Here is a 13,701-nt window from a genome sequence, read left to right on the forward strand (position 1 = left end):
CCAGCTGTTGCCTGGATGTATCTGAGGGCAGACTGTGGATCTAAGGCAGTACAGTAAACAGGACTGAAAGTGTTGAACATGAACTGCTGTGTCAGAGCAAAGTGCCCTCAACTGTGTTGAGCTGGTGGAAACCCTGGCAGGTTTTTGGATGGATGTGGAAAAGACTAAGTTTTGGGGTCCTCTGTATCCCTCAGTAGAATGGCAGGAGGCCAGCTGGCAGCTCAGGTGTCGATGGCCGGGCTGTACACACAGTTTGGGATGCCTTGAGGACGCGCTGTGGGGAAGGGGATGCCATGAGGGGAGCGAGAGGCCTGGCTTCTCCCAGCAACCCAGTGCCCACTCTGCCTGATACGGCCAGTCCGGAGCCACGGCTGAGGGAAAGCGAACCCCCATTCACAGCAGCATTTCGTAAAACATTCGAAATAAACTCAGTGAAAGGCGTGAGCCTTCCAAAATCCCCCAATTTCACAACAAAACAGATCCTCCACTGTGCCAAACCCAGCAGCAGGCCTGCCCAACTCGGGATTTAAAACTCCCCCTCCCGACCCACACCGTATACCCCGCTATTATTTTCCCGCACGGTTGGCGTCAGAGTTTCCCCCTTTCACAGCGAGTTGGGTCCCGGCCTCGGCCCTTCCACGTCCCCGGCGGTCGCGCCCGAGGGCAGCCAGCCCGGTGCGGGCGGCCCCGCCTCATCGCGCCCCCTGGCGAGCGGCAGCGGCGGCGCCCGCAGGCAGCGCCCCTCACCTCAGCCGGCGGGAGGCGGGCGCAGCCGCGGGGAAGCCGTCCTCGGGCTCGGCAGAGCTTCCAATTTCCGTGGACAGCCCTTGAACGGCGCTTCAGTGTAGGGTCCGTCCTCCCTTGTCGGCTGTGTGAACCAGCGCGTTGGAGGCCCCTGCGCCTCTGGACCTGCGCCAGCCAGAGCGGAAGAGAAATGTGTGCAAAACAGGGCATTTGAAGTGGCGCTCAGCAAGGCCAGCAAATGTAAATGTGTTCCTTGTTCCCTCCTGGAACATCTTCCTACGAGACAGATTCCTGCAGTCAAAATATTTTGGTGCTATGCAAGGAGCTCAGCAGCCCCAGTGGAGGTGTGGGAATTGAGTGTTTTGAAGGGCACTGCAGGTTTCTCGCCATAAAGTTGCTGTATACCTGGCACAGTCCTGTCAGGTAGAGGAGACAAGCCAACCTAGTGAGCCGATGATGTTTTTATTTATGCACAGGGACTGACACAGCGCTAATAGGGAGCAGCTGGGAGTCCCAGTGGCAGGGTGTGAAGCAGCTTTAACTCTGGTTTGTCACCAGGCCGCCAGGCTGCTGGTGTTGTTTCCAGGCCCTGGCTCCTTTCTCTCCCCAGTTAAGGTGGCATCTCCTCCAGACTGCCTGGCACTGGGGTTCATCACAGGCCTCCACCCCCCCAAAACCGGGAATTGTTTGGCAGCACTGGCATAGGAAACCCAGCTGGCTAACACTGCAGAAACACTGGGGTGTTCAAAGCTCTGTGTTATTATAGGCGGTGAGTGTATACTTCCTCATATTTAGGGACTTGTAAGGGCTCATCTGAAAACCTCTGAGACTCTCCCCTTTCCTTTGAGCAATCGGTTGTCCTAAATCTAAATTATAATTGCTTGGGGAAAGGATTTGGGAGGATATCCAAATGGCCCTTTCTCATGTGGGGGTTATAAGGGCCCAGCTAGTGGTAGGATGAACAGTCGGGAGGTTTCTAAAACAAGGGAATTCACCTGTGACTGTCTCCTAACCACTCTAGGGTCCATGGCCTCGCTGCCAGACTGCACATGCGGTTCTGTCCCATGCCCTCTTTCCTGCTTCCGCCACCTCCAGCCCTGCTGCACCGACACCTCGTGCTTGAGCCGAGCGCAGGAGAGCGGCTGGAGCTGCAGAGTAGCAAAACCTCTGAATTAAGGAATAGGGCTGAGTATGGCTTGAAGATTTGCTTGACATAACTAAGCCGCTCTTAGCATAAGCATGAGTTAGCAAATACTGTGAGTTTTTCTTGTTTTTCTAACGTGGCTAACCACAAACAGGGGCCTCCCCCTCTACAGGGATATGGTATGTATGGAGATAGCTGTCTTTAGGCAGGTATGCATGTAGCAATTGTATAAATCAGCACAATGTAACCTTGTAGGAGGAACTTATCTCTGAGAACAGGGGGGCCCAAGACCAGACATGCAGAACCAACAAAAACCAGTCACTATGACAGTGAATTCTCAGAAAAATAATGAATATGTTAATTAGTTCTCAGAAATCGCATGAATATGTATGTATAGTGTGTATATATGTTGTTAAACTAACTCTGCCTGGTGCACACATTTGGAGGAGCGATCCCCTGTGCGTCCAGCACTGCAATAAAGAATACCTGCTTAATGGTCATCCCCACTATTGAGTCCTGATTTCGGCTTTTCATGGCATCACCTTGCTCTGCCAAACAGAGCTCACTCGCTGCTGGCTCTGGACTGGCAGAAGAGTGGGATACCCCTAACCACTAGTGGAGCTGCTCCCAAAATTACAGGTTCCTGCTATTCCAGATTAGTCACTCTGCATGCATGAGTGCAAGCTGAACAGCTGGCAGTGAAAATATGGACGTTGCCTAGATGCAAACAGGCATTTCTGGAAAGGACTTGGTGGATGTGGGAGACCAGAAGTGCAGCTCTTCCATGATTCATCTCCCCAAAGAGGAAATTGTATTCCAAAATACCCTGTGCTGGCTGCTTTCTGAGCGCTCAGCAGACAAACACCAGTAGCAGTCAGCATTACACATATAAAGGGCATGTTAGGGCTATCGTGGTTTGCATTTATTATATGTAATGGGCCAGAACAGCATGCTGGGAGAGAAATACCTATAAAATGTTAACCATCTATATGAAAGGGGCTATTTCAGTAGAGCGCTACCTCCCAAGCAGAAAATTGCTTCTGCTTTGCTCTCTGCAGTGTGTGTTGTGAAAAAAATCACCAGGATATAGAAGAACACCTGAGACAGTCTCTGAAGTGTTTGACAGTTCTGTCTATGTCTCCTGATGCAGCAAAGTGGCAGTTCATGTTTACAGTGTTTCTCAACAAAGCCGACATGATGGTACACGCAATGTCTCCTGCGACACAGTGACATGATGCTGGGCATTTGGTCAATGAAAAACTCTTCGCAGTCCTACTAGACCACAACACTTTGTCATGTGATGTATCTGCAATCTTTCCATCTGTCTATACAGTAAAACCTGAGTTGTTTTGAACATAGAAGTCATACTTCTTTGTTGTTGTGATAAAATATTCTATAAAAGTGCCTTGAATGCTCAGTCTTCACCAAACACCAAGTGAAATACTGTCTTTGGTGCTTGTGCCCATGCATAGCTTTGAAAATAAGGAACTGAATCTGTGCTTTGGTTTTTGGGGTGGGTTGGCTATTTTTCTGCTACAAAATATGAATCTTTACATATATATGGTATATCACAGGGCTGCATGCACAGCTCATTTCATTAATGCATTAATATCTCTGAGCTCCTCAGGTGGAAGCTGGGGGCAAATTATTTTAATTAGCTGGATTGCAAGTTGAACACCTACCCTTTTGAAACCTACTCTGTAGTCCTAATTCCAATTGAAAGGTGAGGTTGCAATGTTTCTATGATATCATAAATCTCCTTAGGCTTCAGGACTTGCTAGGGTATATAGCACAGCAGGATCTTGTTGTCTAGCACTTAAAGTTGTTACATCTTTTATGTGAATCACCATATCAGTCCTTGGAAAATTAATTTTAAAATAGGTTTGATTTTAGTTTAGCAGTTCTTTCAAGGCAGTACAGCCCCAACAATCACTACAAGGCCCTTTGGGAAACAGGAGAAAAAGAAAAAAAACCAAAGAGTATTTTTGGAATCACTTTCTTTTGCCCAACTCAGTATCAGCTGGCACAGGCACTAACGAAGGGGTTGCAGGACTGCTCTCAGCTATTATTGTGCCTGGCTTTCTCTCAGCATGACTCACTGCAGACAATATATAACACAACTTGCAAGGGGAATGAACAGTAAATACTTGGCCCTGTTTTTTTTAATCTCTTCAGGTTTTTTCTCTGATTTGTATTCCTTTATCCTCACCCATATGCTATATAAGCTTCTCAAATTTAATGTCCATAACACCACCCCCCACTGGTAGCAGCAAGCCTTTCCACTGTTGTAGGGTTTACTTTGCAGAGATTTACAAGGAGAGGCATTATTGAGAAACTGTATGTGTTAGCCTAGTGGCACAAGGTTGCTCCAACACCTTCCCTCTGGTTTTGCTTTTCTTGGGGGAGGGGTGGCTGCTATTCTACTTCAGTGCATCTCTTGCTTTGCTGTAGCAGCCAGGCTAGTTTAGGAAGAAAACCTTGGGGCTAAACAGGCTAGGCGTGCAGCCAAGGGAGTCAGGAGACAGCTTTAAGGATTATACTACACAATTAAAAGCTCACTTTCAATATGCTTCCTGGTACCCAGCGTTCAAACATACAAACCTTTTTAGGTAATAATTCTTGGTCCTCGTTTCTATCTGAGAGAGTTGTAGGTTAAAGTTGCCACACAGGTAGTGAGTCAGGGATACCAAACACATCAGATACTCAGCTGAAAGCATGAATGTAGACTATGAAAAGGCAACAGTTTCCTAAATTTACTCTAGCCTGTGAGAACTGGAGGTAAAATAGAAATAGATGAACATGCATGTGTTTCCTTGGTTTCGTTTTGTGCAATGCCCTCTGGGTGCAGCTCATGTCATTCTGCAGCAACTTTCTAGATTTAAAAGTGAGTATTATCTCCTGAAGAATTCTGCCATCAGAACTGGCCAGAACATGACTGTACCAGATAAAACCTGAAGACCCACAATCAAGCTGATATTGTGCTAGCTCAAAGGAAACCCATTTGATCTTCAATTACTCCTCATCAGCAGGAGCCAAGACCAGAATTTAGGTCCCCCATTATCCATATCCTAGCCTACTGGCTTCCCCATCACCCTACAGACTACAAGCACTTGCTCTCCAGCCATCCTCCCCACCAGACCAAAATGATGTTCAAGCCAACAGATTCCTATAGACTCCTGCATTTGCTAAAACAGCATATTCTGACATTTCAGTCAAATATTTTAACCAAGTCTGTGCAAGCTGCATTGATTTAACTTTCATTGTCTAAAAATAGGTCCTAGCAAGATGTCGGTACCAAAAAAGCTAGAAGCAATGGAAAGGAGAAGAAAACACTGAAAGCACATATCGATTACATTCAGTGTGAGTGGGCACTTGCCTGCCTGATGCTGTAACACACAAATAAATAAACAGGTTAAGAATCCAAGCAGCACAGACTCACTGATTGACATAAATAACAGTGTAAAACAGGTGTAAATCACACTCCCATACCAAAGTTGTGAAAAATGCATATCATATGTTTTGCCTGATTTTCGCCCAGAATTATCAAGTTTTTATTTCAAGAGAAGTTGCAATAAGCCAGAGTTTATTCTCCATACAATGATATATTTAAATCAGACTTTTTTTTTTTTTTTTTTTTTGGCCAGGAAACTGGACCTTCTATTTAATTTAAATCCCAGTGTACTGTAAAGAAGTCCCTTGTCACACATGTAACAAAATGGAAAGAGACACCGATAATTAACTTACTAACTAGTACAGACAGAAATGCACTACGTGAAGAATGCTCTGTAGTCAGCACTGCCAAGGACTTTTGATTAAGCTTATGTGTTTGACTCAATCAGTGCCTAATCTTCCCAACTAATTACTGTCTAGTGCCTGTCTGCTTCTAAATAATTTTCATTCCATAAGAATCTGTTGTTTACAACCATTTTCTTGTTCGTTTTCTGGAGAACAAAAAGTAAAAGAAAGGCTTTACTCCCTGGGTTAGGTCTAGATCACATATATGAAAGAGAAGAGAGATTCTGCTACACTTTATTCAATATGATGTTACAAGAAAACAACAGTTACAGCTGACAAACCATTACATCTTTCATAATACAGACAAATTACAAAGTGTAACAAATAATGTGACATTTATTTTACTGTACTGCTTACTATGCTGTTCTTCTGAAGTGTGTGTATTTATATATTTAATTACATTAACATTGTTTTCATGTACCAGCCCTCCCCTTTTTATTTGTTAAAAAAAGAACAACTCTTAGTGCACCATACAAAAATCCATGTGGAAGCTGGCAAGCAGGGATTTTGTACGCAGCACCACTGAAATGCATTTTGGGGGATGGGAATTATTAGTGCATCCTTTACGCTTAGGTTTTTTTCTTATGTGAAAAATGCAAGGCAGTAACATACAGTCACTCCACCTAAATGCTGGTAGGGGTGAGTATTGTTATGCTCGGTAATGCAATGTAATTCTGTTTATATGGAGTGTCTGCATTTTGCTCCCCAGTCTGTACAGCCTAAACATTTTATATAACAAAGATTACTAACCCAATAATATTTCTAGATGAATATTTTGTATATGAGCATACCAGAGAATTGACTACACATTTGGTTGCGTGCACTGACACGGAGCACACAGGGGTGTATGTCACCCACCAGCCCACATGGAATTTATTATCCTACCTTCTTTCCCCAGGACTGTGAAGTGCAGAACCCCTGCGTACCAAAGAGAAAGAGAAACCCCCAGTGCCTCTGTCTACTGTAGATGGAATTTTCAGTGTTGCATGTACTGATGACTTACCCTAAACCATGGTTCTGTTTAAAAACAATAGCGAGAATAAAAAGGACCCAACTGATGTGAGACACCATACAGTGATGTAATGTCGGCACTACCAGTGTCCTGACTGGTGTGGTACCTGCTGGGTGTGGATTAGAGCTGACCTGAACCCAGCAGGAGAGAGGACTAAGCCATCTCCAGGTGGCTGACTTGTAAAGTCAGCTTCTGTGAACTTTAACTTGTAAGGAATCTCTGTATCGTGCAGACCATCTCTATCACCATCTTCCCTTCCCCGTTCACTTAATACTAGATCTCATAGAGAGTTAGAACATGCTCTCCCATTTTTATCTGCCTACTACACCTGCTGCCCTGTGGCTGCTCTCCCCTCTCGCAGCAAAGCCACATCCTCACAGGATCACCAGGAAGGATCTACTGGGGCCCAGGCAAGCAGTAGGAAAATGAAGGTTATGCTGCTGCCGGCTATCAATTCCAAGTGAGTCCCACAGTTTCTCAAGGACTGTGCCCCAGAGACTACTGGTCACTTAAGCCCATTTTTCACTACTGATGGTATGAAACACTACGTTCCCCGCACCTGCAGCACTTCTGGAAGGCCAGACTACTTCTTCTTCTCCCTTTGAAGATTCTGCAGGGAACCAATTTAGGAAGGGTAAGAGAAAAAGAGGGTAACACTACTGATCTTCATTGAAGCTGGCTCAAGAAAACTGATGGGTTTTAAACAGGCCATTCTGCAACTCTGAGAGGAGCTGTGGGGAAAACCCCACTTCTGCAAGATGCTGGAGAGGTGGGCTAGCTGTCAGGGCGTCCTAACTGATGGGTGACAATCAGCCCATGCAGGCAAGGGCTCTGCTGGAAGAAGGAAGAGGGAAATAAGGCTGTACCGTTAGTTCCCTGGACAAAGGTGCTTCTACTTTCTCAAAAAACTTGCCGTTTCCCAGCAGATTTGATGTTCCAGAAGAATAATTTGCAGTGCTCAGGCGAACGGCACCAGCTTGCTGAGCCTGGGTCCCCTTGGTGCAGGGAGAACATCCCCAGGGCCCAGAGCCTCTGTGGAAGAGCAGCAAAGCCAAGTCAACCCCACGCAATTGGGGTGCCCAGGAAATAGGGGCGTAAGTAAGAGGTCCTGGTCACTCTTTAATTGATCGGTAGCTGTGATAACCTCACTACTACTGAAAATCAAGTTACTATTTAGGAACCTAGATATTTATGCACTTTCCTTCGGGCAATTGCGTTTGAAGATTTTTGGACCAACTTTATTTCAGTGGTTACTTAAAAGTGGGAATGGGGCAGAGAAGATAATCTCATGTGCATGTGTGTGTACACACACACAGATGCACACACACATACCTTAAGCAAACAATGTACATGAGTCACTATGGATAGCAATGTGCTAGCCTTGTGGGAGCAGTTGGGGAATCACTCTCTATATTAAAACTTCAGATGTTTAGCTGAGCAGCACAATTGCTTACCTCCCAATTTAAGCTGCCAAGTAGATGCATCTATGAAACTACCCTTGTACACCTAATTGAAATCTTTGATATATTTTCAAAAATTCTTCAGATTTTTGCAGCAAGTTTTTTTTTCTAAAAATAGCTAATTTTAATCATCAAACTGCACAAATCCAAGTAGCAAAGATAATGTATAAAAGACTTTTCTCTTATAAAAAAAAGAAACATGAAACCCAAACAAAAGACGTTGAAGGCAGTTTCATTGTGTAATAAATTCAAAAGTTCAGTGGTCACTTTTTCCCCCTCATAAACACAGGGGGAAAACTGTAGAAAGTTCTAAATAGGAGTGTGACTGAAAGTGGCTTTCAGATGGCTTTTACCAGGTCCTGAAACAGAGATGTCATTGGGGAAAATTATCTTTTAATGGCTGTGCAAATATTGAGAATATTTTCATGGATCAGCTTTTTGAAAGGGTAGACTCATATCCTAGTTCATTAACAGGCCTTTCGTAGCTACTTGCACATTCAAGGATTTGCCTTATTGGGTGTTTTTTTTCTTATTAAACACTGCTGGAGTTTAATAAGATGGCAGTAGCACAAATTGTTTCCCCCTCCTTTTAAACACTGAAAGTGTTACCACACTTCTTAAAAATGCAATTCAATGCATCCAGCAAGCAAAGGATGTCAAATTTATGTGTAGAATAATACTGCCTAGCAAGCATTTCTGTCCAAGCAGGACTATAACTCAGCAGCAGTTTTTGCACCATACCCTGCCCTCTCTGAATGCAAAGCATTGTATGTGGTCAGGGCAGTTTTATCACACCCCTGAAGACAATGTTCTCCCCAACCAAAATGTAGTAGGGACTTCCTTTTCTAATATCATGTAACTTTGTCTCTTGCAAAATCTGCATTTGAATGATTCATTGAGAAAAGCTATCTAAAGACACAGTATCTGGTAGTGCCTTCCAATCAGCTCAGAATACCTACAGAAAATAACTTGAAAGGTGCTTTGGTGTGGAATAGCAAACAGTTTGGGATAAGGAAAATGTTCCACTTTGCTTTGTATGTGGCAAAGTAACATAGCTAGATTTAATGGTTTGTTCAACAAAAGTTTTTCTGTACCTTAGTATCTGCCTTGAATTAAACGGAACCATTTCATCATCTCTGTTTTCAAGAAAACATTCCAAAAGGTAAATATTGTGAGGAAAAACATAGAGATGTTTGCCAAGACCCATAAAAGAAATATTCTTGAAGGGAACAAAACCATAAAGAACTCATTGTATATGTCATCTGCGTACATCTCATCGTTTTTGCTTTGCCTTTCTCACAGGCCTATTTTGAAAACTGGCATGCTACATAGCCGAAGCGGAGTAATGTAATTCAGAGTACTGAATTGCAAACATGCAATTATTGCCATGTTTTTATGGTCTGAGGACATAATGAAAAAAGAAATAACCCAACGGCACCTCAGGAATAGTGGCAAGGTGCTGTAATTGTCAGCTGATCAGACAAGTTGGGCTTGCTCTGGCAGAAATAGTCTTCCCCTTGGTTGCAACATATGCGCAACACTCAAAGAAAACACAGTCCTTTATTCCACCGTTGTTTTTTCCTTTTTTTTTTTGCACAGTCGTTACTTTAGAGGTGTGAACACCAAATGCGTTGTCTTACTGTATTTAAGACATTGCTGGTGAAAGCATAAAAATCCTTACAAAGATATAGCGCTGCAGTGGAAAATCAAACAAAATCAAACACAAAAGACTGAAAGAGTACATGCCATGTATCAGTAAGTAAAAGCTTAATCTTCACACAGTTCTCTGAAATCACAAGGTATCCAAATGCGTGCAAGGTTTTAAATAAATTGCAGGGGAAAAAACAGGGTCTTGCCAGCTTCAATCTTTTGAATGAAATCCACCATAGAGAAAGAAAGGAAACAGGCCGTGGTTCCTTCCTGGTGTCGGCCTCCACATTAGGTTTTTGTTTCCCTCCTCCAAGCTGGTAAATTTAATCCTGTAAGGGAACAATATAAATTAGAATAAGCCTCACAAATTGCACTTTTTAATGATTTTTACTTGGTAAAACATAGGTTAGTCAGTTATGAAGACACCAGCTCAGAGCAAAGGACAGTATTTAGAGCACTTTTAGAGCTTTAAAAAGCTTTTTTTTTTTTTTTTTTAATTAAAGCACTTTTAGAGCACTGTTATCTCAAGAAAATGAACTTAAAAAGGAACCAGTGTTTTCAGGGTGGTTGCCTAAGTGAGATATATTAATCCATATTCACATATCTCTGCCCCAAGTGCTAATCTTCAGAGGTGCTATCAGCACTCAGATTTTCCATGAAAATTACAGGCAGTCATAAATAGACAGTTGGCTCTTCTAAAGGTGGTCGCACTCCATGAATGCAAAGGAAGGTTGCTAAGTGCTGGCACAGCTTCAAGAGTTTACAAGCTCTTTGTGCCCCCTTCCTCACAGAGTCCCTAGTGATCACCTTCACAGCAATGTTGGAACTAGTTTATGAAATGGTCTCCTCAGGTTTGCTTCCCAAGAGTTATCTGATGTGCCTTGGGGCACACCATGAACATTTCTGCAAACACAACCAGGTTATGGAGCTCCTTGGTGTGCTGCATTTACACATACTCACCTTTATTTCAGTGTTTTTCTATTAATAGGTAGATAACTAAAACATCTCCTTTCATATGCCAAAAATAAATACTGTATCAATAGATTTGCTTATGTTGTCTTTCACTCCGCTGATGATTTGTTTGTATAGGCTCAAAGCAGTGATTAAACTTGCAAGAAGGTACCTTGATGTTTTTGAGATTTCCACAAAACAGGAGGCAGGCTGAGAAAGTGGGAAGCCTTACTCTCAAACAAAGGATGCAACAACTGCAAGAAGAGCCAGGTAAAGGCTAAATGGAAGCTAGATGGACTGGATCCATTGGAAGGATTTCATAATTGACATATTTAACTCTTAATAAATGCCAAGTAATAAAGTGAGACTTTCTGAGAAATTCTCTCTTTTCTAAAGTTCAAAATATACTTGTTTTATGAGGTGTTTCATGACCAAGTATTGTAACTACAGACCAGCTATACTTTAAATTTAAATTTAAAATGCAGTTGCAGGAAGACAGTCATATATGGAGGAATTTTAGCACTTAAGAACGCTGAAATATTCATTGAGCATGGAACTGATTTGTATTAGCATGTCCTAAAACTATTTAAATCAAACTGGATGCAGGTGCCAGTGGATCTAGTCTAGCCCTCATTTCCAAAGCAGGAGAAAAACAAGGCATCAGTTTTGAACTGCAGTTTCAAGCATAAAATTTTAATTGCGGCTTTCATCAAAACAGCCTAATCTCTACACAACATCTAACTTTCATAATTTCCAGGGTTTCTGTCGTGGTTCTTGAGAGCTCAGGTATTCTGCCCTTTAAGCGCCAGAATACCTGAACTGGATTAACAAATAGCTTGTTCTTAATGATGCATGGCAGTATTTTGGGCCCTCTTGGACCTTGGTCTGCCCCTTTTGAGTCCTGCTTGGAGTGTTTCCTAAACATCTCTGGAGTTTGTGGGGAATGTCTACTCCACATGAAAGTCCCACTTTCTCCAGGATCTAGGAGCTTGGATGAAGCGCTAATAAATCTTGTTTCAAGGAATACATTAGAGCTGATCCATTTAGTTTACCCTTCATAAGCTTAAAAAGAAAAGCAGTGTTTGGAACATGCAGAGATTCACAACTGCTCAGTGGTGAAACACTGTTGACAATATTCCCCAAATTCTGCATTTCACATCCCTCAAAAGCACTTTTTAGGAATGATCTTTTTGGAGCCCCTCCTTACAAAGGAGCAACTAAATTCCAAAGCTCCTTCCAATACAGAGCTTGCATTTTTCCCCACTGCCACCCACACCGCAGCTGTGGAAGGTCAGCTTGCAGTCTGGAAGCCACATCTGACCAGATCCAGAACAGCTCACCTGAATTCAGGCTAAGCCCAAATTTCTGAAGTTCCAGAGACTGGCATAAGCGGCAGAGACATTGAGGACAGATAACAAAATAATATGCATAGAAAAGCCTCCGGATGGAGGCTTCGTCAGGAGTTACTAAATTGCTCAAATTTGAGAAAAACTGCAATTACATTAATTACACAGAACTTTCTCTTTCTATTAGTGGACCTCAGGAAAATTTCTAAAGGAGGTGACTGTCACACTTTTCCCAGGGTTGTGCTACAATTTCCCAGTGACAATACCACATTTTCTGGCTTTGAGTTTGGCTCCATAGGCAAAGCTGATGACATGCTCTCCAGGGCAGGGCTTAAGCCTATGAAATGGGGAATACCTTCATCAGAAGCTTAGCACTTCCAGGATCAAGCCCTAGAACATTAAAAGCTTCCTTAGAAATGAACAAACTGACAGCTGCTACCATTTAGCACAGGGGAAAAAAAACCTTTGCGTACTGGCAACCAGTGCCAGCACCAATGCGGACCAAGGCAGAACAGAGGACTAAGAAAGGGTAGCAAAGGTTACACAAACATGCATGGAGATTGCAAAGTTTTTTGCTGAACCCCATTTGTTTTCCTGCTCTGGCTCAGTGTGAGGCAGTGGATAGTTTTATGATCACAACTCCAGCAGCTCCAGCTTCGCTGGGTCCTGCTATGCCAGTGCTGCAACTGGGGTAACTGGTTTCCTGTGAAGCTGAAAGCCTGTGGAATGGTACAGTGGGCGATGCCACCTCCCACCTTCTGCATAGGCACAAGATTTAGACTAGATCAGACAGTAAACTCCCTGGAAAAGAAGGTGATTTGATGCCACGTTTCCCCAGTGGTTCTGGCTGGGGAAAGTGAGAAGACATGGTGCAACTGGAACCAGGGAAGGGCTGGTGGTCATGGTCTCTCTCAAACCGTGCTGAAACGCACGGCCTGCCCAGTTTGGGAAGCCAGCATGCACGATGGCCCCCTGCTGCTCACAACAGCACCTGAAATGGCCAGATTGAGGCTGAACCTTCAGTTTTGGCTGCCAAGGTAATTCCACTGTGTATAAAATCCTTGTGTGAACTCTGACACAGTGAACAGGCCTGCTGGGTAGGAATATACACACTGGAAAAACATAATGCTTGCATTTGCCTCTCTAATTCACTGAATGTTTATTGTTCATTCAAAGTGGAGTCAAGAGATGAAATCCCTTCCTTCAGCCTGCGAGTGCCTTCATGGTTAGAGTCTTCTAGGCAATAGGCAACAGAGGTCTACCTGTCCTGAGGCAGAGGAAGAAACCCAACACAGATATGCCACTGCAGAGGAGCCCTGTAACCCCTGTGCTGTGGGACAGGAGACCTCCTTCTCTCTGCTTTGGTTTTAAGATGAGACTCACTACATCACATCAAATAGACACCTAACCTAAAATGGAGGAAGAGGAGGGCATCTCTTTGTCAACAGCAGAAAATCCACTATTGTGGATTTTATTAAAACAATTTTTATTAAATTGTATTATTTTAAATAAATTAAATTTATTAAATATGTTTTATTAAACCAATGTGAAATTTTAGATTGATGTGAACCACTCTTTTTATTAAAAAAGCATTGCTTC

At 43.2% G+C, this 13,701-nt stretch overlaps 1 protein-coding gene across 1 annotated transcript in view; it reads right to left on the reverse strand.

Moving 5' to 3' along the window:
* Positions 1–9,701: 9,701 nt before the first annotated feature.
* Positions 9,702–13,701, reverse strand: part of CDK14 (cyclin dependent kinase 14) — a 329,099-nt gene continuing 325,099 nt past the window's right edge. Inside the window, exon 15 of the mRNA XM_074156862.1 lies at positions 9,702–10,134. The gene's annotated coding sequence lies outside the window, so the exon portion shown is untranslated. The remainder of the gene's footprint in view (positions 10,135–13,701) is intronic.

Source organism: Numenius arquata, chromosome 12 (genome assembly GCF_964106895.1).
Source record: "Numenius arquata chromosome 12, bNumArq3.hap1.1, whole genome shotgun sequence".
Classification (NCBI taxonomy): Eukaryota; Metazoa; Chordata; class Aves; order Charadriiformes; family Scolopacidae; genus Numenius; species Numenius arquata.